Source organism: Pyrus communis, chromosome 14 (assembly GCF_041283825.1).
Source record: "Pyrus communis isolate YQ-2024b chromosome 14, ASM4128382v1, whole genome shotgun sequence".
Lineage (NCBI taxonomy): Eukaryota > Viridiplantae > Streptophyta > Magnoliopsida > Rosales > Rosaceae > Pyrus > Pyrus communis.
In genome coordinates this window covers 19,685,452-19,711,896 of record NC_142578.1, presented here as the reverse complement: position 1 = coordinate 19,711,896, position 26,445 = coordinate 19,685,452, and the positions used below count along the sequence as shown (strand labels likewise).

Below are 26,445 nucleotides of genomic sequence, written 5' to 3'. Positions count from 1 at the left end.
ATGCTGGGAACCTACATGGCGGAACATAAAAATAAAAATAAAAATATGATATAATATACCTCCATTAAAGGAACGAATTTGGAGGGAAGAACGCAAAAATATCACCCATGAAAAGAAGAGACAAAAAAGATGAGGATTCATAGAGGGAATTGTTTGGAAGAAGGAAAAAAGGAGGGATGAAACTGACTGGGGGTTGAGGTGATTATATGGCTATAACTAATCCTACAATTAAGGGATTAGTTAAACCACAAATTATCTCATAATTAAGAAATTTTGTGTATTTACTACAATTCGTAAGCCTAAGGGGTAAATATGGTACAAATCATAAATAAACATACATGTAATCTCAATTATTGGGCCTATTTCAATGAAGTAGACTAATTCTACTAATGGCTCACAAAATTGGATCAATATCAAGTTATCCCCTGTAATACAATCACCTGGTATTATCAGTTGACTAAAAAAAAGATCATTTTTAATAATACTGCATGTGAGATGAAAAACTAAAAATAATCAGTTGACTCGTATCCACGTCAGCTTATACATCCCATGTTAGATTTAATTATTTTTTATGAATTTATTATATTGGTTTGCCGATATTACCCTTAGGTACAATTGTTTTAACGTTTTGGTATTATTTACTACTCACTTCTCAAGTTTATCTGTTACAATACAAGTTTCTCCATTCCGGCATTAATGAAGTTTTTTCATTAACTAGTGATTAGCTCATACTAATCTTTTTGTCGTTCGGGTTTTAAATCCCAATTCCAACCAATCCATCCATTCTGAGGTAAGTTATGCAAAATTGTAAAAATGTCAGTTCTTTATTAGGGATGGAGGAACGCCTTAATCTCGTTTTGGCCAATTCCAAACATTAGCAACCCCGACATTGATGGAGTTGAAGAAATTGGTCAAAAAACAATCTAGGAGGCCAAAAGTTAAGAGGATGAAACCGCTTGGTGAAAAGAGGTGTGATGACTTGGATGGCATAATTCCCGCACACTTGTAGCCCAAATTTGAGAGATCATATTTTTAATTCATCTCTTTTTGTGATCTTAGTTTTGTTACTATGTTTCGCTTTGGTTATTACAAAAGAGTTTTGAATAAAGATTTAGTTTTCAATGAAATGGTGTCTTGTTGTGGTCATCTAAACCTATTCAACTGTATCTACAAAAGTATTCAACTATATAACGTACCTAATAGAAATCACAGCCTAATTGACCATACCGAACTAACATACCTAATTGAAATTACAGCCTAATTGACTGTACTAAAACTATCGGACGTAAAATAATACAGCATACCTAATTGTTATTTACAACACATAACTGAATGTACCGAATCAACCGAACCTAAAAGACAAAGGTGCTTCATCAACATATATAACGTACCTAATAGAAATTACTCAAGAATAACTATTATTATTTAATAAGATAATTAGTCAGGGAACGAAAATATGAAAATAATTTTTGAGAATTAATCAACTGGAAAAAAATTTGAAAAAAAAAAAAAAAGTTGATTACAGGTACAATCACAAGAGAGTTTGCCTGTTTGAAAATTTGAAAATTTTCATTCATTACAGGTATAATTGAATTCCTGCTTTTACGTCTGCGTGTTTTCAATTTTGGTTGATAATGAATTTACCTTACGTTTTGAAACTTTGATGATGTAGGTTACATTGTAGACAATAAAGATGACTTTTTTTTTTAAGTAGTAATAAAATATGTGGTATTGTTACAAGTGACATGTCATAGTGCATTAAAATAAGGGAGTTTTAACGAAAAGTCTGCGGTATTGTTCACTTTAACGAAAAACCACATTTTTACATTAAAAAATCAAATATAGTACTAGTGACTTTACCCTTTATTTTGTTCTTATCGTTAAAACTCAAAGTTTTCAAGTCATTTTCATTAGTTTTTCTTTAAAATAAAGAATCTTTTTTAGATACAAAAAAACTTTCAAATTATATTTTAAGAATGATCTTATTTAAGCCCTTATACCTAAAAAGCCCTTATTAATATTACATCTAAAAGCATAAACTCGACGCCTACTAATAACAAACACGTGGATTAGCAACGTGATTCCATAATTTGTATCAACCTCTGAAAGCTATCTTCCATGATCCATCATGCAAAATATTAAATGTGAAACTAAAAGTCGTTTAGTAGGCATTTTTCGTTTATCAAATTTCACATGCTATGTCACTGAGAAGTTTGTATAAAAATGCAAATCTTGCAAAGCACTTTCCACGGTGCGGTAAACCTGATATCATCAAACCTCAAAATAAACTTCACTTGCAAGCCACAATATCTGGAGTAAATACATTGGTTTGTATAAGAATTTTACTTGACCGGAAATACATTGGTTTTATGAATCATTAGGTTAGAATCTTGTATGCAAATAATACACCACCACAATGGATTCTCTTTCTTTCTCTAATACAACACCGCAATGTATTCTCTCTCTCTCTCTCTCTCCCTCCCTCCCTCCCTCCCTCCCTCCCTCTGCGCGCCCCCCCCCCCCCCCCCAACACCACAATGTATTCTCTCTCCCTCTCCCCACCTCTCTTTCAGTAACGATTTTTTTTAAGGACCAGATAAGAGAAATAACTTCATATAATGTGTGTAGAACTGCAGACGCACACATGTAGCTATAAGCTATGTATTTTTGAAGATATGAATTTACATATCTATGTCGGTATACAGCCGCCGGTTACTAATATTGTCCGATGAAGTTTTTGGCCTTTTAATTGTTTCTACAACTATAGCTCTGAATGACATGATTATCATTACTTTTTTCTTAACTTTGTTATTCTTATTTGATTTACCAGGAAAGATTCGAGTTGCTCTTTATGTTCAAAAAGCAGCGCCGCCGTTCATTGATGGTATCGTCTTTAAATTTATAGTTCAAGTGAAATTTCATTATGTGTGTGCTGATCTCATGTACTGAATCTTTTTTCTCTCTTTGTTTTGTGATGTTATGAAGCTGGTGATCGTGAATCTAGTGAAAAGCCAGGTCTGGATGAATTCAAGCTGTCAGAAGATACCAGAATGGCAGGTTTCAGCATTCATCCCGATGAACTTGCATCTCTTACACGTGCCCATGATACTAAGGCCTTGAAAAGCCGTGGTGGAATTTATGGGATTTTAAGGAAAGTCTCTGTCTCGGTAGATGAAGGTGTCAAAGATAGTAATATAGCAATCAGACAAAATGTTTATGCCTAAACCGTTACAAGGAGAAACCTCCTCGAACTTTTTTGGTGTTTATATGGGAAGCACTACAGGACTTAACATTAATGATCCTTATGGTCTGTGCTGTGGTTTCAATTGGAGTTGGAATTGCCACTGAAGGCTGGCCCAAAGGCACGTACGATGGTCTGCGAATTTTAATTAGTATAATTTTAGTGGTAACAGTTACCGCCATTAGTAACTACAAGCAGCCTTCGCAATTCAAGAATTTGGACAGGGAGAAGAAAAAGATTTTTGTTCAGGTCACTAGGGATGGAAAAAGAAAAAAAGTTTCCATTTACGACTTGGTTGTTGGAGATATTGTGCATTTGTTGGTTGGGGATGTAGTTCCAGCTGATGGACTTTTCATATCAGGGTACAGTTTGCTGATTGATGAGTCAAGCTTGTCAGGTGAGAGTGAGCCGGTGAATATATGTGAAGAGAAGCCATTTTTTCTTTCCGGAACTACAGTGCAGGATGGATCAGGTAAAATGCTCGTGACTGCAGTTGGTATGAGGACTGAATGGGGATAATTGATGGAAACGCTTAGTGAAGGAGGAGAAGATGAGACCCCACAGCAGGTGAAGCTTAATGGTGTTGCTACAATTATTGGTAAAATTGGTATGGCTTTTGCAGTGTTGACATTTTTGGTATTGACAGTAAGATTTTTGGTGACAAAAGGACTTAACAACGAGATCACTGATTGGTCTTCAAATAATGCCGTAACGCTTTTGAACTACTTTGCTATTGCGGTAACTATAATTGTTGTTGCAGTTCCCGAAGGATTACCAATGGCAGTGACGCTGAGTCTTGCTTTTGCAACGAAAAAAATTGATGAATGATAGGGCACTTGCAAGGAATCTCTCAGCATGTGAGACAATGAGTTCTGCTGGTTGTATTTGCACAGATAAAACCGAACCCGGAACATTAACTACAAATCATATGGTAGTTACCAAAGTATGGATATGTGAAAAATCTGTAGATGCAGAAGAAAATGACAGTAAAGAAACATTGACATCGGAAATATATGGAGCATCAAGCATCCTTTTGCAGGTTATATTTCAAAGTACCAGCTCTGAGGTTACTAAGGATGATGGAAAGACCTCCATTTTGGGAACACCAGCGGAGTCAGCATTGCTAGAGTTCGGTTTACTTTTAGGTGGCGATTTTGATGCCCTGCGCAGAGAGGTAAAGATTCCTAAGATAGAACCTTTTAATTCTGTCAGGAAGAAAATGTCTGTTCTTGTAGCTCATCCTCATGGTGGAAAACGAGCGTTTTGCAAAGGTGCATCAGAAATAGTACTGAGAATATGTAACAAGCACATCGACTCTAATGGAGAATCTGTTCATCTCCCCGAAGAAATGGTAAAGAATATCACGAATGTCATAAATAATTTCGCCTGTGAAGCTTTGAGAACTCTCTGCTTAGCTTTCGAGGATATAGGTGACTCTTCCATTGAAAGTGGCATCCCAGATGATGGCTATACACTGGTAGCAGTTGTCGGTATTAAGGATACTGTGCTCCCGGGGGTCAAGGAGGCAGTTGAGACTTGTTTGGCTGCTGGAATCACTATACGTATGGTCACTGGTGACAATATAAATACAGCTAAAGCCATTGCTAAAGAATGTGGCATACTCACAGAGGGTGGTATAGCCATAGAAGGACCTGAGTTTCGTAGCATGTCTCTTGAGCAGATGAAAATTATGATACCAAAGATTCAGGTTAGTAAACAATTGCATTGAAAATCTTCACCCTCAATATATATCCAAAGATGCTTCAAATTTTCTAAAGGGACACTTTGATTTTGGTTCTTGGTTGAAAACTTTTTTACACTAAACCCTTAATAATGTAAATTTTTTTATTCAAGTACCTCAGAATCCTATTCCATATATATCCACATATCACGCAGCCAAACACATAAAATGAAGCTTGATTTTCAAATTTGAACTTCTAACCTAATTAATTTACCATGTTGTGTACAAACCTTTGAATTCATATCTAATTTTCTTTATATTACTAATTAAAACAGCTACAATAAAAAAATTTCATTTTTTTATTGAATATATGGATAGATACCAGTATGAAATAATAAATGGTAAAAGAATGTATCCATAGTCTTAAAAAAATTGTAAATAAGCTATATAATAATGTACCCAAAAATGCATAAGGGCATTATTTTGATTGAATTTTTATTAGACCAAAATTTTAGACTAGAATTTTATTAATTTGAATACTTTGATTGAAAGACAAAATATTAATTTTAGTATTAATTTATCACTATATTCTTGTAACGAAAAAAAATTTAGTCTTACACTTACCAGATTTTTTTAGTTTTTCAAAAAATAAAATGTTTTATTTTATATTTTTAAATCAGGGTACATTTGAAATTGGAAAAGGAAACATTTATAGATTTTATATTACAAAATGGATTCATTTTACATATAAATGGTACATTTAGACAAAAATTGGCACATTTTACATATAACAAAGTGTTACATTTATAAAGAAGAATGGGTACATTATAAACAAATTATGGGTACAAAACAAAAATTAAAAATTTTAGAGTACAAACAAATTTTTAAAAAATATAGTCACAAAAAGAAATTAATATAAGGGTGCAAATTAAAACTAAAAAGAAAATTAGTACAAATTTTAAAAAATGGTTGCAAATTAAAATTGGGTACAAATTACAAAATAAAAATATATGTGTTGACCCCTAAACACTACCAAGCCTATGTGGCGCGTAGGCCGAGTAACTAGTGAGCTAACTACGTCCTTTAGTTATGTGCGGGGCATGCTAACTCGACGGCCGAGCTCGACCAGGGAGTAAAATGTGTTGATGTTGGGTTGAGCGAGTTGCTGATTTCTTGATCTTGAGACTGCGGCCGAGGAAGGAACACGTCTCGGCCTTTGGGTCCTAGAGCCTAAAGACAAGGCTGCTAGTTTTGTGAAGTTCACGAATTGTTTGCGCTGAGTTCGGTCATGATGAGTATAAGCACGCCAAACTGGCACCAGACTATATGGACACAAGTACTCGAAAAAGATGTATGTCTTGATAGTAAATGTGGTTCAACCGTCGGAATGCTGAACTCTGAAACTCACTTGTGAATATCCAATCATAAAACAACTAGGCGTTCAAAGTGCCGAGCCTAGTAACCTATAGCACCTCACTTCGTCGAGAAGGCTAATGAGATGACCTTTACCAACAAGAACTCGAAAGTCCTTGTCGACCTAGACTTGGATAAATAACCAGTCGGTCACGAAGTAGTGCTGTTTATCCAAATTGAAGGTGCTCATTGATCAGCTAATTCTAATGCTCCAATGATGTTTATCCAAACTGAAGATGTCGCCGGTTGCCTTCACAATGCTGTTTATCCAAGCTGAAAATGTGTTGGCAGAAGAAAGGGGGAAAGGATAAAATCTCAAAGGTTGTTGAGAAGCTTTGCGTAGGGCAATTTGTGTGTTGAATTGAAGGGGCCTTGAATTGTGCACTCCCCTCTCCATTTATAGTAGGAACCCCCTTCATGACTGAGCCAGAATTGTACCCGGATCAGAACTCCTGATCTTAATTTGATTAGGTCTTTGGTTGATCCTAATTCCAATAAGACTTTGAACCAAGCTCTTTAACAAACTAGATTCGTCTCCTAAGCCTTTTAAGACTCTTTTGTTGCATTAGGTTTTGACTACTCCACTCTTATCTAAACCAATCCGCCTTGCAATAGGATTCAGTCGATCCTGACTGGACGACCCATGATGACTGGATGACCCATAATAATTCGAGAAAAAGATTACTGGTTTAAGAGCGGCTTTAACCTCAGCCCAAACTATTATTTTGGGCCCAAACATTGCCCCCTCGTTTCTGAGGTCTTCGGCCTACAATCTCTGGCCAAGCCTTGACCTTGAATAAGTGATCCTCTGTTGAAAAATAAACCCTTAACATATTCCCTCCAAAAATCAAAGGATCATTGCAAGACTCGAGCACTCAAAACATCCAGAAACATTTATTTAAGCATGGTATTTCACCTATCAACTTTTCTGATAGCACTGCACCACTCGACATGTGGCAGTTCCCACGTTTTCTCACTTCTATCTCTTTTAACACAACCTGACATGTGGCAGCCTTTCATCATAACCTTCCATCTTCAATCATGCGTGCCCCCACGTTCGAGGCATGTGGACGCCAAAACGTCTCCTCATCATAAATTTCGCCGTTACATGCAATTGTGTAACCTAAATCCATGAGCTTTTCGGCCTCTTCACCTGGATTCTTTAAATATTCGTTATGATTGCAAAACTTTCCAGTCGAATATACCCCTCATGCTTTTAAAATTAAAATATTGGTCTTTTTCCTAAATGCTTATGAATACCCAGCTTAAATTCGCTTGACCTTTCTCGATGCTTGGCCGAGGCTACTGTCGGGAAAATAGATCCGCACTAGAATGACCTGCTTTGGGTCTTTCACCTATGGCTGCAGGTCTATTTCTGCACATTGAGGCCGGAAATCCCAAGCTTCAATTCTTCTGAAGCTAAGGGTCTTCAACTGACCTCGCACCCTGTTCCTACTCATTTGGCTGAAGATGTCTTCAAATATTTCGTCGGTCTTGAAAACTTGTTGGATGACGAGTTTCTGGTCTGCCGCCGCCAGAAATAACCATATTCTATTAGGCTCCCAACATTGGCATGGGAAAAAGCAGAATACGCCGATCTTCGACAATCTTTGGGATTATTTGTCTTGGCTTGCGACCTTCCCTTCGGTTGTGATGCTCGACAAGCCAGTTGAGAGGTTTACCATCCTCACTTCACGGCTCGTCAACTAGGCTATCTCCAGGTCTGCCCTATGCCGCTCCTTACTTCTCACTCACTCCTTAGTTGAGAATGCCTCTCCGGCTCTTCAGAGAGAGAATGCCAAGAGGTTGAGAAGGCATTCTAAGAACGGTGAACCAAATTTTGCCTTCGACCGTATATCCTAGAAACTAATAGTACCAGCACCTTCACCGACTGGTGGGATGCGTGTGTCAAGGATTTCTTCGGTATCTCAGTTGAGGAAGTCTCGAAGAAACTCTTCGGCGACCGACTGAGGAAAACTTTTGCCCTAAAGTCCAAAGAAATGACCCAAGGTATATATATATTTTCTCTCTCTCGTTTGTCTATTTAACCCAAACTTCGTTCTGACTCAAACTCAGTTTTTCCAGGTGGTCGTGCCATCAAACAGGTCGGCAAGGTTGCGATGGTCACGACCAAGAAGAAACTCGCCTCTTCTTTCAAGAAAGCTGCGATCGTTGCACCTCCCTTAACCGAACCAACTTTAACAGTAGCCTCTGCTGCGTCGACTGCATCAAACAAACGGCCTCACCCAGAGGTCGAGATGGCTGGTAACGTTGCTCAGCCCCAAAAACACCTCAAGAAAAAGGCAATGAAGGGAGAGCGGGAGATACACATTATTTCAAGTCAAACCACAGGGGCAACTACTCCCAGTGTCTCCCTCTCTTCTCTTATCATCTAGGCCTCGACGAACGTACTGCAAAATCCTCCGATGGATCGGGTGACTGAGGTTTGACCGACCACGTGAGCCGTTGTCGAACCAGTCATTGCCCCATCGGTCGAGGGACTTGCAACTTCACGACCGGCTGCTACTCCTGATGTTAGCCTAGCAACTATTACTTTGGAGAAGATGGCCACTATGGCTGAGGGAAACCTCTCCCTAAATCCAAAAAATAATCTAGTGATTGTCATGGAAGAAGAGGTATGACCATTTTCCTTGACAATGTTCTCCATTTCTTATAACTAGATCCCCCAACTAACAAATAATCCTCCTTTATTTTTAGGAGGATGAGAGTGAATGAACCTCACTGGTGAGGCACCCTTGATCGGTCGAACTGCTAACTACCAATCCTCAGCTGGCGATCGAGATTGCTGGCCAAGTCGAGCCTCATTCTGCCGAAGTAAGTCTCGGGCTTGAAACGACGCTTTTAGTTGAGCCGAAGACGACAACAGAGACGTCGGTTCACCCTTAGGACCAAAATCTCGACATTCCTCCTCAGTAGGTTACTTCGACTTTTGTAAGGTTCAATTATTTCACCGAAAATTCTATGTGTCGAAGGGCATTATTTATATTTCCTAGCCACCCCAATGGTTATCAAATGTAGATAACCTTCATCGGCCGTGTGAATTAAAAGGCTTCCTTAAACACTGGGCTCGGCCATTAAACTCTCTGGGTTCAAGCAACGAACCAACAGACATGGCCAAAGTCTCCCCTCGGCAGATCTAACACCACTTCCTTTGCAGCCATCCCTTTTGAATTCTCATTTTCTTAACAATTCTTCTATGTGCAGCCTTCATGGGAAGTCGAGCTCGATGCCCTCCTTTTCAGCACTTCTAGGATGCTTGGGTCATTAGCAACTGCGGTCGAGCCTTCTGCAACTACAGCTGAATTCGGTGCCTTCGCCAAGCTACATTAACTTTTATCCCTTTCGGCCTTGCAAATCCTCCAACACAAAGGCCACGATTCTATAGGAGAATGTCTGAACGACCTTGCAACTGACGACCTTCAGAGCAACGAGAGTGTTGTTCACCTGTCCAATATCCTAGAGCGAACCCGACAATACTTCACTATTTTTTAGAGGGTTTTTCAGGTGGATAATGACTTCAAGGCTGCCATGGTCACTCATGAAGCTATCCAACCAGAGCTCGAGGCAATAAAGGCAAATAAGAAACAGCTGGCCAACTTCGACCGTCAAATCGTTGAACTTCAACTTCAGAGGTCAACTGTTGCTTCAGAGCTTGAAAAGGATTTCGATTCGAATAAACCTCGATTGGCGAAATATGCAGTTGGCACGAAGCGGATACAGTAACTACAACTTAATAAAAAAATAAGGTAGGCCGAAGTCACGATGGGCCAAGTAAAGATGGCTAGAGCTGAGAGCTGCTCTTAAAGCTTTTCTTCCTTCGACCCCTTAGGATTTTGTCAATAGTTGTAAGCCGTTTGACTTTTTGTAATCTTGCTTGTACTCCTTTTGAGAATTAATGAGATAAACTTTTACTCTTGCATTTCCCAAGTAATCGGATAACACTTCTTTAAAAATTTCCCATTGATTGGTAATTTATGGACTAAGCTAGTTCGATCTCTAAGGTGCTATGCCCCTTTGCCGAGAACTTTGTGGATGACGAATGATCCTTCCCAATTTGGCGACCATTTCCCAAATCTAGGGTCTTTGATCTTTATTGGCAACACAGTTTGCCGTACTAATTCACATTCGCCGAACGCTTTTTGCTTAACTCGTCTATTGTTAGCTCATTCAGCAATCTTTTTGTATGCCACTTGTAAGTTATAGGCATTGAGCCGAGCTTCCTCGAAGTCTTCCAATTCTTGCCTCATGGCCTGATTGTATTCGGCATTGAATGAACTGCTTTGTTCGATAACTCGTAACGAATTTATACTTAACTCAACCAGCAGCATCACATCGTAAAGCTGAATTTTCAAACTCGCTACGTATTTTTTGAACTTTTTGGATGTAAAAATCGTGCCGTTGTCCGTGATGATTATTTTTGGTACGTCGAATCTGGTTACAATGTTTTCTTCCACAAAATTTTCTTTAGACGTTAATTCGGCGTATGATTTTGCTTCGACCCATTTGGTGAAGTAGTCCATCGCAACAAGTATCCATGCATGTTTTGCTGACCCAGAAGATGGCGTTATTTTGCCGATCATATCCATGGCCCATCCTTTGAACGACCATGGTTTAGTGACCGAGTGAAGTAATTCGGCCGAGACTCTCTGTACGGGCTCATGGATTTGACATTGTACACAACCCTGCATGTATTCGATGCAATCTTTCAACATACTCGACCAAAAATAGCCGTGTCGACAAAGCAACCACCGGGTTTTGCATCCGGATTAATGAGCCCCGCATATCCCTTTGTGTACATTTGTAATAGCTTAGGTGGCATCTTCTGAGCCGAGACACAACAACAACTGACCGTCTTCACCCTTTCGGTACAGCTCATTCGAGTACATTATGTAATTTGTGGCATGTACCCTTGTCTTGTGGTCGTGATTGCCATTGGGATTATTAAGATACTGCATAATTAGCCTTCTCCAGCCGTCAGGTAATGTCTCGATCGCACAAACATCTACATGATCATCTCATTCCAACAATGAAGGTAGGGGCATAACTCGTGGACGGATTACATGGTCGTGTTGGAAAACTTGTTGATTAACCGAGGCGGGGTGTGGACATCGCACTACTGGTATAACCCGGCCTAGCTCGCCCATAAGGAGTTGTGCTCCGAAAGCTATTTGAGCCAATTCATCTGCGTCAGTATTTCGAACTCATGAGATGTGCTTAAATGTAACGCCTTCAAACAATTCGGCCAAATAACTGGCAACCATGTGATAGAGCGCCAGAGTACAACTCGTGCAACAAAAAGTTCTATTGAGTTGGTTAATCACAAGTTCTGAATCACCAAGACAAAGACGCGGGCTGCCCTCAAGTCGTGAAAGACGTTAAGGTTGATGATAAGGGCCTCGTATTCGACCTGATTATTCGTGCAATTGAAATCCAGCTTGAGAGAAAAATACCATCGGTAGTGATTTGGGGACTAGATGATGATTCCAACACCAGCTGAGGTCGAGGTACTAGAGCCATCAAAATACATCACCCAATAATTATCACGTGTTTCCACCATGCCAATTTCAACATCTTGCCCCCAAAACATATAGAGAAGGATGTTAAGCTAAGAAATCGGCCAACGCTTGTCCATTTATAGCTTTTTAAGGCACGTATTGCAAACTAAATTCGGATAGCACCATTGTCCATTTTCCAATTCAACCTTTCATTATCGGTCGGGTAAGCATATAGCGAATAATGTATGTTTGGGTGATGACTTGCGTAACAAAATGGAGCATGTAATGTCGGAGCTTGGTCGTAGCAAAAAGCAAAACCAAACAAAGTTTCTCGATGGATGAATAATTCATCTCCACCGAGTTGAGATTCCGGCTAAGATAAAAAATGGCATGTTCCCACCCCGTGTCTTTGTCTTGTGCAAGAAGACAGCCAACGGATTCCTCGGCGGCCGAGATATACAACTTAAGGGGTTTACCGCGCTGAGGTGGCACAAGGGCAGGTAGGGTAGTAAGGGAGACTTTAATTTGTGCGAAAGCATCTTAGTGCCCCTCACTCCACTTGAATATGTCAGAATCCTTAAGTTTCAATAGCGTGGAGAAAGCTTTCATCTTCCCTGCCGAATTAGAAATGAAACGGCGAAGGAAATTGATTTTACCTAGTAGTGATTGTAATTGTTTCTTGGTTGTCGGAGGTGGGGCATCAATGATTGCTCAAGCTTTATTTGCATCTAGCTTGATACCACGATGATGTACAAGGAAACCTAAGAAGTTACCAGCCAATACACCAAATGCGCATTTGGCAGGGTTCATTTTAAGGTTATGTTGGCTCATGGGAAGGAAAGCATGCCGAAGATCATCTAAATGTGTTCGGCAACATTTCAATTTGACTACAACATCATCGATATAGACCTCGATGACGGTGCGAATTAAATCATGAAAAATAGTATTCATAGTGCGTTGGTATGTGACACCGGCGTTTTTGAGGCCGAACGACATGACGACCCATTCGTAAGTCTCGAGTGCCCTTGGGCAACGAAGAATAGTTTTGTGGACGTCGGCCTCAGCGTTGAAAATCTGGTTGTAACCGGTATGGCCATCCATGAAGGATAATATCTCGTGGTTTGCTGTTGCATTGATTAGCAAGTCTGAAATTGGCATTATGTATTCATTTTTAGGGGTTGCCAATTTCAAATTTCGAAAATCGATGCAAATTCGTAGGGCACCACTTTTCTTTAAAACTGGCACAATGTTCGTCAACCATTCAACGTATCGAGCTGTCCAAATAAACTCGGGTTTTAAAAGTCAAACGAGTTCATCTTTTACGCTGAGTTGTACTTCAGCCGAGAATCATTAGGGGGGTTGGCGAAATGGTTTACAACCAACCTTGATGCGTAATTCATGCTTGACGAGTGTTCGATCTAAACCAGGCATCTTGTGGTAACTCCAAGCAAAACAATCTTTAAATTCTTTGAGTAATTTACAAAGCTCGGTTTTCATGGGTTGGGGTAACAAAGCACTAATAAATAAAGGTTGAGGGTCTTCCGCCGTTCTAACATTTATCTCTTTTAACGGGTCCTTGACTTGGGACCGACTATCTTCAAGTTCGGTTGGTGCAGCTTGGACTTTGTCAAGTGATAGTACTGGACTGTTATCTTATTCGACGATGAACTCTACTAAGTTCACGCCAGAATTCAGCTGCTGAGAAATAATATACCAATGGGCCAGCAGTCATTCTATGGTAGATGAAACTGCGGCCCAACATCTATCCTGTTTCGTATCAGACATCAGGATCGGCAATTAGATTAGTTAATCCGAGTCTCGCTGAATCTTGGTGAACAATCTCAGTGCCAACCTCAATGGTTTTCTGAACTGAGATTCGAGTCAACCGTCCTTCATCGTTAAAACCTTGTAGAGTGATGTAGCTGACGTGATCATTGTAATAGGGAGCCTAAATCATATTAACTTTGAGCGGCTGATTGTCGGCCGGATGAACTACAACCAACTTGCCATCCTAGAAGATGAGGACTTGATACAAGGACAAGGGGATACAGCCAATTTGGTGGATCAAATCTCGACCAAAAAAGGCATTATATTCAGTCTTCGAGTCTACTATAAAGAACACAGTCATGTGATTTGGACATGCGATTGTCACCTCTAAAGGTAACACTTCTCCCTTGGTCTGAGATTTGTCGCCAACAAAGCTATTAATGGTTACCCCCAATGGAATGAGTTCATCGTTGGAGTGGCGTAGTGTTTTCATGATAGAAACAGGCATGATGTTAATCATTTCTCCACAATGGACAAAAATCTTGGAAATCGGGTATCTTTCAATGTGAGTCATGACATATAACGACTTTAAGTGATGAAGGTTAACGAATGAAAAACAAGGTAACAACTCGGCGATGGCTGCCTTGAGTTTGTCCTCTTTGCTCATCGGCTTAACTTCTTCAGTGGCCACAAACTCAACTTGTGTCGCCCTCCTCGGCAACCACGTCGCCGTCTAGAAAATTTGGTTAAGATATGGTCGGCTGGAATTCTGCCTGTAAAATATGGACCATGCTGATCTTTACGTTGTCGAGGACTAAAGAGCCCATCATATTGTGATCTACACCCTATGGATTTTCTGGCGAGGTATCTTTCTCATGAGCATTACTTGTTAGACTATCTTTGGTTGTAGTGACAGCGTGGTCATGTGGCATGTCTGTCAGAGCTGTTTCATTCTGAACTCCAACTTCTGGCTCTCTTGGCATTGGAATTTGGTCTTGTAAAGCCTTACGAGTCCATTTCTGATATGCGATACAGGCGTTTCTTATGTCAAGGTAAACGTCTAACCGTGCCACGCACTCCTTTTCATTGGTCGTGAGGCCGAATAGGAAAATGGTTGAAAAAACTTCAAAATGGTATCGCAAATACGTGAGATCTTCGAGAAAGAAAGGGAGGTGAGCGGTATCAATATTAGTATATGAGTCTACTTCAAAGCCAAGAACTCGAGCTTCGCATATGTTCTGGAACCTAGCCTTCATCCCGGGATCCATGGTTTTTTGGATGATTTGTTCGGCATCGAGGCAAGTTAATGCCACATCAAGAGCTTGGCTTAGATGGTTTGAATGTGCGCTGATTGGCTGGTGAACTTAAACTGCCAGAGTTGCGCGCATAATACTTCTCGTTGTAAAACGGTGCATCGAAGTCAAGGCGTCGTCTGACCAAAGATGGCTTGTTTTCTTATACCTAGGGGCCAAGCTGATCGAAAACTTTCTGGCATTGGCTTGCACCAAGTACCTTTTGGGATGTAGCCGCAGCTGTGGGCACCCGTTGTGGTATTTCAGCCCAAAGTGATTTTTCTTTCGGCTTAGTTAAGATGACGTTCACTTTGCTCTGACTACATAAAATTATCGACCCGTTAGTTTCCTCTGCACTGGAGTCCGACATTGACTCGATAATAGCTGGTCCTGAAAAATCTTTAGGTGGCTCATTTGAAAATAAATCAATCTTCAATCGTGGTCGAGAGTTCTGCTTCGGGACGAGTTGCATTGGAATGAACTTGGCTTTCCCTTTTCCTTTATCCCTAGGTATTTGAACATCTACCATACTTACTGTCGTCGAAGGAAAAGGATCGGCGTTGACGATCATCTGTTTCTCAAGGAACTTAAGCTTACCATTGTCGATCTAGCTTTGGATGGCGTGACGAAATACGACACAATTGTTTGTCGTATGCTTGTTCGAGTTGTGGTACTTACAATACGTTTTTCCTTTCAAATCTTCGGCCATGGGAATATTATGCCCTGGCTGAAGTTTGACAATTTTCACAAGTAATAGCTGGTCAAATATGGCATCGGCCTTGGTAATGTCCAAAGTATAGACTTTTGACGTTTTGATGGTAACTTCCTCAGAGGTTGAGCGAGCTTTGGCATATTTGGGATTAGCATAAGCCAATGCTTTGCATATATATGGTTTATCAATTACTATCTCGGCCGCGTCTATACTGGCATACTAGGACTCTTCGCCTTCAGGCGATGCGTAACTGACTGTAGGGTTTTTGTAGATCGTTCATTTGGATGGGGGTTTTGAGATCTTCTCCTCTCAAAGTAAATAGTCATATTACTCGACATGTTGAGCCAATTTGTACATATTCTAGAAATTTGCCAATAGGAATTTCTTTTTATACTCCACATCCAGGCCATTTAGGGCGAGCCTAAAGAACTCGACTTCAAGGAGAGGTACTCGGCACCAGTTTCTGGCCGACTTAAACCTCGTAAGGTATTCCATTGGTGACTTGTCAGCGCCTTGAGCCATCTTGGCCAAAGAATATACTGACACGCCCATCCTTAGTGGATAGAATTGCTTGTGAAACTTTTCGACTAGGTTCTCCCAACTTTGGATGGAGTTGGGTGGGAGGTTGATATACTACGCAAAGGCTGAGCTGGTTAGCGAAAAGTTGAATAATCGTAGCTTATGGAAATCGTTATTAATGTCCTCACACTGAGCCGTGAATCGAGCCACGTGCTCTAACCACGATCAGGATGATTCTCCAGCGAAAAGGCTGAAGTCCAGGATCTTGAACCTTTTGGGGTACTCGAACTTTTTTTATAAAGGCATGATATGGGTGAATGAATTTTGGAAACTTCGGCCCATTTTTCAAGGTCAAATAAATCATTCTCTAAACTTCAACCATACCAACAGATGCCATTTCTGCTCTCTGGTCGAATGTGTCTGATCTGTTAGTTGACCCACTGCTTTTTTCTAAGTCAATCATTTTGGGCCGAGTAGATCATGTCTCAACTTGTATCAATGGCAGCGGATTATTCCTAAGTGGAGGCTGTTGGGAATGATTGGCGGATCTGCCCTCATGGGCTTTATTAACCAGTACTTCGAGTAACCTGTTATGTATAGCACTATTATCGTGCATCTCTTCGAGTATGCTTTTTGCCTCTCGGCTGAACATTTGTGCAAATTGACAAGATTACTTTTCAAGTCTTCATCGAAGAAACAACCTAGTTGGTGGATCAGAGGCTTCACCACCATCCTCGTCAGAATCCTCCACTATTCCTTCAATGAAAATGCCCTTTGTCGTTTTAGTGGGGATTTTTAGTGGGGATTTCTGTATCATGAGGCTCTCCGCCTAGGTTAACTTCATTTTCTCAGCATGTCACGCTTGTGGCTTTAGGTGTTACGGCAACATGAGGATTCTATGCCTATAACAAGCCATTTTGCCTTGGGTTCTAGACTGGATGATTAGTCGTTGATTTTCCCATAACTGTTCTCTTTTTTACTAATCGTGTCTCAATGGTCATGAACTTCGTAGCTTTAGCACTGTGTCCCACTAGGCGTGCCAAAATGTTGACCCTAAAAACTACCAAGCCTACGTGGTGCGCATGCCAAGTAACTAATGAGCTAACTACATCATTCAGTCATGTGCGGGTGTGCCAACTCGACGGCCGAGCTTGACCGGGGAGTAAAATGTGTTGATGTTACGTTGAGCGCATTGCTGACTTCTTAATCTTGCGACTGCGGCCGAGGAAGGAACACGTCTCGGTCTTTGGGTCTCTGAGCCTGAAGACAAGGCTGCTAGTTCTGTGAAGTTCACGAATTGTCGGCGCCGGGTTCGGTCGTGGTGATTATATTCATAAGAGTGTAAGCACGCCGAACTAGCACCAGACTACATGGAAACAAGTACTCGAAAGAGATGTATGTCTTGATAGTAAATGCGGTTCGGCTGTCGGAATGCCGAACTCTGAAACTCACTTGCGAATATCCAATCATAAAACAACTCGGCGTTCAAAGTGTCGAGCCTAGTAACCTGTAACACCTCACTTCGCCGAGAAGGCTGATGAGATGATCTCTACCAATAAGAACTCAAAAGTCCCCGTTGACCGAGACTTGGATAAATAACCAGTCGGTCTCAAAGCAGTAATGTTTATCCAAACTGAAGATGCTCCTTAATCGGTTGATTCTACAACTCCATTGTTGTTTATCCAAACTAAAGATGTCGCAGGTTGCCTTCACAATGCTGTTTATCCAAACTGAAGATGTCTAGGAGGAAGAAAGGGGGAGAGGATAAAATCTCAAAGGTTGTTGAGAAGCTTTGCACATGGCAATTTGTGTGTTGAACTGGAGGGGCCTTGAATTGTGCACTTCCCTCTCTATTTATAATAGCAACCCCCTTCATGACCGAGCCAGAATTGTACTCAATTAGAACTCCTCATCCTAATCTGATTAGGTCTTCAGCCAATCCTAATTCCAATAGGACTTTGAACCAAGCTCTTTAACAAACCAGATTCGTCTCCTAAGCCTTTTAAGACTCCTTGTTGCATTAGGTTTCGACTACTCCACTCTTATCTAAACCAATCCATCTTGCATTAAGATTCGGCTGATCCTGACTGGATGACCCATGACGACTGGACGACCCATAATAATTCTAGAAGAAGATTACTGGTCCGAGAGTGGCTCTAACCTCGGCCCAAACTATTATTTTGGGCCCAAACAATATGATACAAAGTATAGCCATAAATATAAATATGTCCCATGTAATGTTTCGAACACTAAATGAACATATTTTATAAATAAAAATTAATTATGTTGATATGTAAATATTTTATTATTGAAATAATGACATTTATTAAAACCTATGGCCCTTGATAAAAAATTGTAAAAAAATAAAGTTTTAATCAATAAAATAACAGAGAGAGGGATGGAAGCCTATTTTCTCTTTTTCTAAATGTTTCGTGTGGATACAGGTAATCGCCCGATCTTTACCTTTGGATAAGCACACATTGGTAAAAACTTTGAGGGATGAATTTGGTGAGGTAGTTGCAATGACTGGTGATGGGACTAACGACGCTCCTGCGTTGAAAGAGTCAGACATTGGACTTGCTGTGGGCATAGCAGGAACGGAGGTTTGTATTCTGCCACATGGGATCTTTTTTCTTCAATTCTGTGATGTTTTGCTTCTAATTAATTCTTTTTATTTTACCTCTTATCATTTCCACATCCATTTACATGTAGATCAGAGAGCTTAGTCTGGACTAAATATACTGATAGTTATTGTGGGTGTGTGAGCTACTAATAATTAAAAATTTCCTATCTTTCGGAAAATGCTCTTATTTTATCTCTTACTATATCGTTTTCACTAAATATTAAAGGGATTTTACTGAATACTAAAAGTGCATAATATTAACTGCCATTTTGTGTCATTTTGCATCTTTTGAGCTTTAGAATGTATATTCTGCCCCATTGCTTGATAATTGAATGTTTCCAATTCTAAATTATTCATGGATATGTTACAGGTTGCCAAAGAGAGTGCCGATGTCATCATATTGGATGACAATTTTAAAACTATAGTAAATGTGGCCAGATGGGGACGTTCAGTATACATAAACATTCAGAAGTTTGTGCACTGTTAACCTTGTTGCTCTAATAATCAATTTTGTTTCTGGATGTGTCTCGGGTATGTTGTGCAGCAGATTTTTCTTATATGAAATTCCGTTATATTTGTTTGGAGGTGAACTGACACGAAACAACAAATTCCTCATTTATTTCAGGATCTTCTCCCCTCACAGCGGTGCAACTGCTTTGGGTGAACATGATTGTGGACGCTCTTGGTGCTTCGGCACTGGCAACAGAGCCTCCAAATGATGGACTTATGAAAAGGCTCCCAGTTGGGAGGGGTACAAGCTTCATCACCAAGGCTATGTGGAGGAATATCATGGGTCAGAGTATCTATCAACTGGCTGTCCTTGGAGTTCTCAATTTCTCTGGGAAGAAGCTAATAGGACTTGTTGGTTCAGATGCAACTGAGGTTCTTAACACTGTCATATTCAACGCATTCGTGTTTTGCCAGGTACACTTTACTGGTCTGACCAGTACCCTAGTTTTCTCCGTGCATCTTCCACATGGTTAAGTTTAATACTTACCAGCATATAACTTCTAGTTTTGATTTTATTATTCTGAAGCAATACAGATACACACACAACTTTGGTGTCAATGTCAGTTATATGCGGTTTAGATTGTGGTTAGAAAATTAAGCAGTTGGTATTAGGCCCATGTTTCTTATTTGCCCTCGTGTCTTTTTTCTGAGATCGAGCTTGTTGGTATTTGACAGTTTACTAACTCAATACCAAAATATGTGGGTGATAAGTTTACAAACTCTATCACACCTCTTTCACTTTGCACTCTCAAATAAAATTGGACAAAGAAAGAAATAGAGAAAGGAGGGAAGCAACAAGCTTTGGCAAAACACTTGGACTTTGATATATGAAAAAGGTTTACAAACTATTGGAATAAGAAAGCTTACAAGCTTCTTCACAATTGGAAGTGGGATTTGGATGGGATGATTTACAATGCTTGAGAGCTTGGGTATTTATAGCAAACCAAATGATTAAACTAAGATTATTTATTACCACACAAAACACATTAATTGCACCTAATAATTTTTATTCAACCATACCTAACATTGCCTAACTTTCTATGCCTAACTTTGACATTGATTTTCAACAATAGCAACCTGTTTTGATTTGAATTTCCAACACACCTCCTCAAATCAAAACGCCTTCATTCCTAGCATTTCACGCAGTAGCCGGAATGTTTCAATTGGCAATGGCTTTGTGAAGATGTCTGCCACTTGTTCCTTGGTGTGACAGTAGACAAGTTCAATTGTCTTTTGCTTCACATGGTCCCTTAGAAAATGGAACCTGGTATCAATGTGCTTGCTCCTTCCATGTTGAACAGGATTCTTTGCAAGTTTGATTGCAGACACGTTATCTACGTGAATCACAGTCGATTCCACTTGTGGATGACACACTGACTTCAATAGATTTCTTAACCAAATTGCCTCACACACGGTTGAGGCTACAGCAACATACTCGGCTTCACATGATGACAAAGCAACAATTGATTGCTTCTTTGAAGTCCATGAGAAAGCTGTTGATCCTAGAAAAAACACATAGCCAGTTGTGTTTTTCCTTTCATCTTGGTCACCTCCCCAATCACTATCTGAATAACCAAATAATTTTGCATCTTCACCAAAATTATAAAATAGACCATAGTTTAGAGTACCTCTTATGTACCTCAAAATTCTCTTGGCGGCCAGCCAATGAGACTCCCTTGGTGTTTCCATGTATCGACTCACGAGTCCAACACCATAAACTATATCAGGTCTTGTGATTGTAAGGTACCTTAGGCTTCCAACGAGGCTTTTGTACACTGTTGAGTTTACAAACTCACCCTCTCCTCCTTTGGACAGCTTCAATCCAGTTGCGACTGGGGTATTGACAGTGTTGCACTTGTCCATATTGAACTTCTTCAATATGTCTCTCATGTACCTTTGTTGAGAGATGTAGATACCATCACTTTCTTGCTTCACTTCTATGCCAAGAAAGTATGACATTAATCCATTGTCAGTCATCTCAAATTCACTGAACATGGATTGCTTGAACTCATGGAACATTGCCTCATTGTTTCCTGTAAACAATAAATCATCTACATAGAGACAAATAATTAAGAACTCCCATTTTTCACCATTCTTCATGTAAACTGAATGCTCGTATGGACATTTCTGAAATCCATTTTGGTGAAGGTAGTTGTCGATCCTTGAGTTCCAAGCTCGTGGTGCTTGCTTGAGGCCGTACAAAGCCTTCTTCAAACGATACACCTTATCTTTTTCTCCTTGTACTTGGAAGCCTTCCGGTTGTTCCACGTACACTTCTTCCTCAAGTACTCCATTAAGGAAGGCTGACTTGACATCTAGTTGATAAATTTTCCATTTATGATGTGCGGCAAGAGAGATTAGCAATCTTACCGTGTCAAGTCTCGCAACTGGAGCATAGACTTCATCATAGTCCACTCCATACTTCTGTTTGTAGCCCTTTGCTACAAGCCTTGATTTGTATCGATCCACACTCCCATCTGCAGTGCGTTTGATCTTGTAAACCCACTTGACACCAATAGCCTTCTGATTTGGTGGGAGCTTTGTCAGCTCCCAAGTGTCATTCTTCTCGATGGCATGGATCTCTTCTTCCATGGCTTTCTTCCAACAATCTTCTTCCACAGCTTCATTGAATGAGAAAGGCTCGTGGTCTGCATATAAGCAGAAAATGTTGGTTTCTTCTTCTTCTTCTTGTCCATAAATCTCTGTGAGACTCCTTAACCTCACTGGAGTTGAGGAGCTGCTTTCCTCACTAGATGTAGGACCACTCCTTGCAATTCTGTGCACTGGAGTTGTTGTGATTGTTTGAGCAGGCTGTTGCTCAATCGGTGGTACAACTTCTGGTTCTTCAAAATCAGTGGAGACTATCTTCTCTTTACTGACTTCTTTGTTGTTCCGCGTCCATGTCTCTTCCTCACTGAAGATGACATCTCTACTAACCACTAGTTTGCCAGTTAGTGGGTTGTAGAGCTTGTATGCCTTGGACTCTTCACTATAGCCCACAAACACACACTTCTCACCTCTATCATCAAGTTTCCTCCTCTTGGCTTCTGGAACTTGAGCATATGCAACACACCCAAAAATTCTTAGGTGTGTAACATTCGGCTTGTATCCACTCCAAGCCTCTTGTGGTGTCATCCTCTTGACACTCTTTGTTGGACATCGATTCAACAAATAAATCGAACAAGCTACAGCTTCTGCCCATAACTCTTTTGGCAAATTCTTCTCCTTAAGCATGGACCTTGTCATGTTAAGGATGGTTCGATTCTTTCTTTCGGCTATCCCATTTTGCTGTGGGGTATAGGCAGCAGTAAGTTGATGCCTAATTCCTTGCTCCTTGCAGTATGCTTGGAAAGCATTGGAGGTGTACTCTCCACCTCTATCTGATCTCACAGCCACAAGCTTGTGGTTACTTTCTGCCTCTGTGAGTGCCTTGAACTCCTTGAAAATTTTTAGGGCAGCTGACTTCTCCTTGAGAAAATAGACCCAAGTCTTTCTACTGAAATCATCAATGAAGGTAATAAAATACCTATTACCTCCATAAGACATGGGATCCAATGGACCACATATATCTGTGTGCACCAACTGCAGTGGTGCCTTTGCTCTCCATGTATCACCAACAGGGAACGATAATCGTGCTTGCTTGCCAAGCACACAACCTTCACATACTTGGCGTGTGGCTTCAATCTGGGGTAGACCACGAACCATTCCTCCACTTGACAGCAACTTCAGGCCATTGAAATTAAGATGGCCAAATCGAAGATGCCATTTCCATGACTCATCTTCCATTACACCAATGTTGCAGCTTCCAATCTTTGTGTTCAAATTCAACGGAAACATCCGGTTCTTTGACATTCGAACACGTGCAATAAGCTTTCTCCTTGCATTCCTGAGAGTGAGAAGCATGTTCTCCATATGTATAATGTACCCTTTCTGGAGCAGTTGACCAATGCTCAGAATGTTGCTCTTCATACCTAGTATGTAGTAGGTATCGGAGATGTATTCTTCTCTTCCATCCTTCTGGATGATCTTGATCTTCCCTTTGCCTTCAACTGGCAACTTTGAGGAGTCACCAAGACTTACAGATCCATAGGCCCCTTTTTTGAGTTCGGCAAAAAACTCCTTCTTTCCACACATGTGATTGCTTGCACCAGAGTCCAAATACCAAACATCTTGTTGGCTACTGGAATCATGGTGTGCTAGTAAGACTGTAAGTTCTTCATCAGTATTTCCACTTGATTCTGCCATGTTGACATGCTCACCATTTTTATGTGAACATTCATTGGCATAATGTCCATATTGCTTACAGTTGTGACACTGGATATGCGCCTTTCCTCGAGTAGATCTCCACTCCTGAGACTGACCTTGATTTTGTGCATAGCCTCGACCTCTTCCTCGGGCTCGTCCTCGGCTACGGTTGGATGAGCTCCCACGACGTGAGTTCCACTGCCCACGACCTTTATTTGGTTTGTCAATATTCAACTTTGACTCCAAAGCTTGCTCTAGCGTTGTGGGGCTTGCATTCTTCTGAATGCGTTGCTCGTGAACTAGGAGGGATCCTAGTAGCTCTTCTGCGCTCATCACCTCCAAATCCTTGGATTCCTCAATGGCAATCACCACATGCTCAAACTTAGATGTGAGTGACCGGAGTATCTTCTCCACAACTCGTACTTCATCGAGTCTCTCGCCATTTCTCCTCATCTGATTTACTATCACAATGAGCCTTGAGTGATAGTCGGAGATGCTCTCCCCTTCATTCATATGAGCAGTTTCAAAATCTGCTCGAAGTGATTGTAACCTCACTTTCTTGACTCGATCTACTCCTTTGTAGATTGTACTGAGTGTATCCCATACTTGCTTGCTCGTTGTTGCTTCTGCAACCTTCTCGAACGTTGAATCTTCCAAACCCTGGTATAGAAGATACAGCGCCTTTTGGTCCTTCTTTCGTAAGTCCTTGAGAGTGTTCCTTTGATCCGCAGTATATACGGCTTCTTGCTCGGCAGTGGGTACAACATACTCACTACTGACAACTTCCCATAGCTCCTGTGATCCAAACAATGCTTTGAATTGGATGCACCATCTTTCATAATTTTCTTTCTTCAATTTGGGAACTTGGAGTTGCACTAAGTTGGACGCCATAACTGCTGCACCTGCCAGAATGGTATTCTGGCTCTGATACCAATTGTTGGTATTTGACAGTTTACTAACTCAATACCAAAATATGTGGGTGATAAGTTTACAAACTCTATCACACCTCTTTCACTTTGCACTCTCAAATAAAATTGGACAAAGAAAGAAATAGAGAAAGGAGGGAAGCAACAAGCTTTGGCAAAACACTTGGACTTTGATATATGAAAAAGGTTTACAAACTATTGGAATAAGAAAGCTTACAAGCTTCTTCACAATTGGAAGTGGGATTTGGATGGGATGATTTACAATGCTTGAGAGCTTGGGTATTTATAGCAAACCAAATGATTAAACTAAGATTATTTATTACCACACAAAACACATTAATTGCACCTAATAATTTTTATTCAACCATACCTAACATTGCCTAACTTTCTATGCCTAACTTTGACATTGATTTTCAACAATAGCAACCTGTTTTGATTTGAATTTCCAACAGAGCTAATGCTTCTCAAACGTTTGTAGTAGAACTACTCAACTCCCACATATGTATGATCTTGCTTTTCTTTTGTTCTAACAGGTGTTTAATCAGATAAACAGTCGTGACATAGAGAAGATAAACATATTCCGCGGAATGTTTGACAGCTGGATATTCCTAGGCGTCATGGTTTGCACAGGCTTTCCAGGTTATCATAGTCGAGTTTTTGGGAGCTTTTGCTTGTACTGTTCCACTAAGCTGGCAACTATGGCTACTCACCATTTTACTTGGATCAGTTAGCATGCTTGTTGCAGTTGTGGGAGCTTTTGCTTGTACTGTTCCACTAAGCTGGCAACTATGGCTACTCACCATTTTACTTGGATCAGTTAGCATGCTTGTTGCAGTTGTGCTCAAATTAATACCTGTCGAAAGGACAATTAAGCACCATGACGGATATGAAGCACTTCCTTCTGGTCCTCCAGAGGGCATAGTTTGAATAGGACCGTGTCAAACGCCCTTTTTTCCTTGGAACTTCCTGAGGTGGACGACTGGTACTGCTGAATCTAGTGCAACGTCTTGAGGTTGCATCTTCGGTTATCTGATTGAACCTCGGTGTGGTTGGTTAGAAAGAGAAATTTATGCTGTTCTTAAACATACATCAGTAATATTTGCATATCATTTGCCTTGTGATTTTGTATTTCAGTGAAGATTATACATTGAAATTGTGTTCATCTGAGAGAATTGATAGTGTTGGTATAATTTTGTGAATCTGTTCGATTTCACTGCGTTAGCTGCTGATTGTCTACTTTTTGATTGGCAAAATTTGTTTCAGATGCTTATGAAGTTTCACTAGAAAAAACTGAAATTGTGTGTATTTTCTCTACAAAACTTAAATTATTGGTTTGTGTATTGAAAAGGTTAGGGAATTAATTCTCCCACTCTCATTTTTCTTCCCTTCACGCTTTGTTGATTTCTAGCATTTAAATTGGATAACTTAGAGAAAAGTGTGAGATACAAATAAACGAGGGTGTGCAGAATCATTTCCTAAATTATTATTCAAAAATGTTTTTGCTGTTGTAATAACGGAATATCCTTTTTGAAAAAGAAAAAAAAAAGTATAACGGAATCTCTTTGGACTTTATACATATGAAATGTCATATGAACTATTCGTTTTTTATATTTGTCATGTGAATTAAACATTTTGGCCGAAAAAATGAGTTCAGTAAGAAAAGGCCGAAAACATTTTGTCATGTGAATTAAACGTTTTTTAGCCCATATACTAAATGAGTTCAGTAAGAAAAGGCCGAAAAAATTCCATTAGTGAAAGTATCTCTAATTACCGCATCCCCACCCCTCCACGAAAACACCCTCGACCGCCTAAACCTTTTGTCATTCCAATTGAATGATTTAAACTCATTGAGTTTCAACCTCAAATTGGTTTATCAAAAAATAGTTGAATTTTGTGAAAGGGAAGAATGAAGAATTAGGATTCTGCACACATACTCATTGAACTAGTTTTAATGGTTCAGATCAAACAAATTGGCTTAATTAGATTATCTCTTAATTGAT

At 40.1% G+C, this 26,445-nt stretch overlaps 1 pseudogene; it reads left to right on the top strand.

The window, feature by feature from the left end:
- Positions 1-2,691: 2,691 nt before the first annotated feature.
- Positions 2,692-25,536, top strand: LOC137712152 (putative calcium-transporting ATPase 11, plasma membrane-type; annotated as a pseudogene).
- The last annotated feature ends 909 nt before the right edge of the window (positions 25,537-26,445 follow it).